This window comes from Vulpes lagopus, chromosome 19 (assembly GCF_018345385.1).
Source record: "Vulpes lagopus strain Blue_001 chromosome 19, ASM1834538v1, whole genome shotgun sequence".
Lineage (NCBI taxonomy): Eukaryota > Metazoa > Chordata > Mammalia > Carnivora > Canidae > Vulpes > Vulpes lagopus.
Genome location: NC_054842.1, coordinates 6,557,662 through 6,562,682, shown reverse-complemented (window position 1 = coordinate 6,562,682; position 5,021 = coordinate 6,557,662). Strand labels below are relative to the sequence as shown.

The 5,021-nt window shown below is 35.5% G+C and overlaps 1 pseudogene; it reads left to right on the top strand.

Moving 5' to 3' along the window:
* Positions 1–1,995: 1,995 nt before the first annotated feature.
* LOC121478573 lies at positions 1,996–2,304 on the top strand (annotated as a pseudogene).
* The last annotated feature ends 2,717 nt before the right edge of the window (positions 2,305–5,021 follow it).

Genomic DNA, 5,021 nt, shown 5'->3' with positions numbered 1-5,021 from the left:
GAACTCCAAATTGTTTTCCACAATAGCTGTACCAGCCTGTATTCCCACCACCAGTGCATGAGGGTTCTTTTTTCTTCATATCCTTTCCAACACTTGTTATTGTATTTTTTTTTTTATTTTAGCCATTCTGTGAGGTGTAAAATGATGTATTATTGTGGCTTTGATTTGTATTTCTCTGATGATGAGTGATGTTGAACATCTTTTCATGTGTCTCTTGGCCATCCATATATCATCTTGGGAAAAATATCTATTCATGTCTTCTGCTCATTTTTTTTAAATCAGATTTCTTTTGGTGTTGAGTTGTATAGCCTCTTTTTATGTATTTTATATATCTTTATCAAATATATATCTTTACCAAATAATAATGTATATTACTTGCAAATATCTTCTCCTATTCAGTAGGTTGCCTCATCATTTTGTTGATGATTTCCTTCATTGTGAAAAAGGTTTTAATTTTGGTGTAGTCTCAGTAGTTTAATTTTGCTTTTGTTTCCCTTGCCTGAGGAGACATAGCTAAAAAAAATATTTCTATGGGCAATGTCAAAGAGATTACTGCCTATGTTTTTGTTTGTTTGTTTGTTTGTTTGTTTTTAAGAATTTTATGGTTTCAGGTCTCACATTTAGGTCTTTAATTCATTTTGAGTTTATTTTGTGTATGGTGTAAGAAAGTGGTTGTTTGGGGGCACCTGGTGCCTCAGTCCATTAAGCATCTGACTTTGGCTCAGGTCATGATCCCAGAATCCTGGGATTGAGCCTGTGTCAGGCTCCCTGCTAAGCAGGGAGTCTGCTTCTCTCTCTGTCCCTCCTCCTGATTATGCTCTCTCTCTCTCAAATAAATAAAATCTTTTTAAAAGGAAGTAGTTATGGGATTCCTGGGTGGCTCGGCGGTTCAGTGCCTGCCTTTGGCTCAGGGTGAGATCCTAGGGTCCTAAATTCGAGTCCCACATTGGGCTCCCTGCATGGAGCCTGCTTCTCCCTCTGCCTGTGTCTCTGCCTCTCTCTCTGTGTGTGTCTTTCATGAATAAATAAATAAATTCTTTTAAAAAAAGGAAGTGGTTCAGTTTCATTCTTTTGCATGTAGCTATCCAGTTTTCCCAGGACTATTTGTTGAAGAGACTGTTTTTTCCCTATTGTATATTCTTGCCCCCTTGTAATAGATTAATTGACCATATTATTATGGGTTGATTTATGAGACTTCTATCCTGCTCTATTGATTATGTGCCTATTTTCGTGTTGGTACCATTCTTCTTTGATTATGACAGTTTTGTAGTATATCTTGATACTGGCATTGTGGTACCATCAGCTTTGTTCTTCTTTCACAATACTTTTTTGGCTATTTGGGGTCTTTTGTGGTTCCATACAAATTTTAGGATTATTTGCTTTAGTTTTGTGAAAAATGTTGTTGGCATTTTGACACAGATTGCATTAAATCTACAGATAACTTTAGGTAGCATGGACATTTTAACAATATTGGTTCTTCCAATCCATGAACATGGAATACTTTTTCATTTGTTTGTGTCATCTTCAGTTTCTTTCACCACTGTTTTATAGCTTATGGAGCACAGTTTTTTACTCCCTTGGTTAAACTTATTCCTAGATTTCCCCCCTTTTTTTGGTACAGTTGTAAATAGGATTGTTTTCTTAATTTCTTTCTGCTATTTTGTTATTATTATACAGAAATGCAACAGATTTCTGTATATTAATTTTGTATCTTGTGACTTTATTGAATTAATTATAATTTCTAGTAGTTTTTATCGTTTAGTCTTTAGGATTTTCTATATATAGTATCATGTCATCTGCAAATAGTGAGTTTTACTACTTTCTTACTGGTTTGGATGACTTTTATTTCTTTTTCCTGTCTGATTGCTATGGCTAGGACTTTTAGTACTATGTTAAATAAAAATGGTGAGTTGAGTATCCTTGTCTTCTTCCTGGTTTTAGAGAAAAAGCTCTCTCTGAGCTCCAGAGAGAGTATGAGCTGTGGTGGCCAGAGTCATGGCAGGGCAGGCATTTAGAAAGTTTTTCCCCCCTTTGGCTGAATTTTAGTTTTAAAGGAGTGCAGCTAAAACTGTAACCAAAGGAGGTATCATGCTTCCACAAAAATATCAAGGAAAATTGTTGCAAGCAACAGCAGGAGCTGTTGGATCAGGCTCTAGTGGAAAAGGTGGTGACATTCAACTAATTAGTATGAAAGTTGTAGATAAAGTTCTTCTCCCAGAATGTGGAGGCACCAAAGTAGTTCTAAATGACAAAGACTCTTTCTTATTTAGAAATGATGAGATTCTTGGAAAGTATGTGAACTGAAATTAAAATGGCATGAAATGAAGCTGCCCATTCCAGTGAAGTTGTGAAATCTTTCATCATGTAAATAATTTTCATGTCTGTCTTTTATAATAAGCTAATGGTATCCCAAAAAAGCCCTCAGTTTTTCACTATTGAATATGATGTTAGCTGTAGATTTGTCATACATGGCTTTCATTAGGCTGAGATATGTTCCCCCTAAATCTACTTTGTTGAGTTCTTCTCATGACTGGATGTTGTACTCTGTCAGATGCTTTTTCTGAATCTATTGAGATGTTCATATGGTTTTTATCCTTTCTCTTGTTACTGTGTTGTATCATGTTGATTGATTTGCCGATATTGAACCACCCTTAAATCCCTGCAATAAATCCCACTTGATCATGGTGAATGATTTTTTAAATGTACTGTTGAATTCAGTTTGCTAATATTTTGTTGAGAATGTTTGCATCTATGTTCATCAGATATATTGGCCCATAGTTCTTTTTTTTCTTCTTTTCTTTTCTTCCTTCCTTTCTTCCTTCCTTCCTTTTTCTTTCTTTCTTTCTTTCTTTCTTTCTTTCTTTCTTTCTTTCTTTCTTCTTTCTTTCTTTCTTTTTTTTTGTAGCACCTTTCTCTGGTTTGGATATCAGGGTAAAGCTGGCTTCACAGAATGAATTTGGAAGTTTTCCTTCTTTTTCTATTTTTTGAGGATAGTTTGAGAAGAACAGGTATTACTGCTTCTTTAACTGGTAGAATTCACCTGTGATGCCATTTGATCATGGATTTTTGTTTGCAGGAAGTTTTTTGATTGCTGATTCAATTTCATTACTAGTAATCAGTTTGTTTAAGTTTTATATTACTTCTTGATTCACTTTTGGAAGATTATATATTTCTAGAAATGTATTCATTTCTTCTAAGTTGTCCAATTTGTTGGCATATAATTTTTCATAATGTTCTGGTATAATCCTTTGTATTTCTGTGATGTCAGTAAAGAGCATTATATTTTGGCTGTTTTCTTGATGTTCTTTTGAATTGGGAGACAATCTTTACTCAGCCATTTGAGAATGTGTCAAGATAGTGATATCAAAATGTAAAATCATTACATTTAAAAATTTTCCAAGTAGCATGTGCATTGGTCATTTTTTTAGCCTTACTACCTCTAGGGCCCTTAGTGATTTTCAGAGCCTCAGCCATCATCAGATGCATTGTCGATACCCATCTTAGCTTCCCTACTAATTATTGTGGGGATCAAATAGGCAATTATGAGAATTTGCTTCAAGCTCTATAAAGAACTGTATAGTAAAGGATTGCTGTTATGTACCTTTTTTCTCTATTTTCAAGTATGTATTTGGTAGAGTCATTAGAACAGTAAATGAGAATCTCTAATGAAGAGAGGTGGTGAATGGGACACTTTAAATGAAAGAGCTTCTCAAGGGGCAGCCTGTACCTTCTCCCGAGCTTCCTGGGCATGAGTGTGTTGGTTTATCAAGAGCAGAGAAGAGATCTTGTTCATGTTTCCATCACCAGTGCCTAGTTATGAGATACAATAAATGAGATACATAAATACTGATGAGTGAATGAGGTAATAAATGAAATTGTTACCTGATTTACCAGGTATGGATCTTTTTGAGAAAACAGCTTCCCTTACTCTGGGATAGACTCAGCCTTGAGTTTTAGTGTCTTGATTAGTAGGCAGGCACAGGATGGTTTTAATCACACTTGTCTCCCTAGCTAGAGAACACAAGTGCAAGGTACAATTTTCACAATAGCATGTGAAATTGCAATAATCAGCAGAGGGAGGATTTCCTTCCTTAGTTTCCCCTGAGTGTAGACATATGAGGGACTTGCCATGTATTACTATCTTGTATCAGTAGCAAAGAGTATCTACTTTCCACATCTTTAGCATAGGGCCCTGAACTTATTGGATGCTCAATGCTTATTCATTTACACAGTAACTGCTCAATGTACATGTATAGCTTTTTGGGGACCTACATTTTTATATGATACTGGCAAAATAAATATTATAAAGGCTCTTTTAAGCTATCCCCTCTATATCTCCTTTTGCTTCTCATCTACATTAAAGACAATTTATGGCAAGATTCAGTTTTAATTTGGACAGCTAGACTTACACACACTCTGCTCATTTTTGGCAAAGAGGCCCTAGGAAGTAATTCAGGTGAAGCCACCACTAGCAGATCAGGATTGTTGTCTGGCTTGGTCATGGTGAAACTTATTGGTAGAACCTTGGATCCCAATACAGCCATATTTCTTTTAGCACATCTGGAAATGACCTTATAGAAGAAATCCCTCTTTTGTTTCTAGCTTCTGATGATTGAACTGGAGCACAGAGAAAGTGCAGCATTCCATACTAAGCAAAAAGTTATGATTCAAAATAGACAAAGAGACAAAGTAGTGGCCAGGCCAGAGAACATCTTCTATTTTTGACTAGAAGAAAGGCTAAGTAGAGATTTGTTTCTTCTTCTATACACTGTGACACATGCCATGCAGACTGCCATGAAAGCTATTCTTTGTAGACTCCAGCAGAATAATATATAATCTCAAACACACTGGCTAAGAACCTACAGAATAACTTTTCATTCATCTTTATTTCTCTATAAAACAGTAGTGGTGTAGTTATTCCCATTTAGGGGGTTCAAATTGTGTTGCAGGCTTTCAAAATTATTTGTCTTTAACGTAGCATGAACCTAAAGGGGTAGATTCTATGACCTCCACTTAAAAAA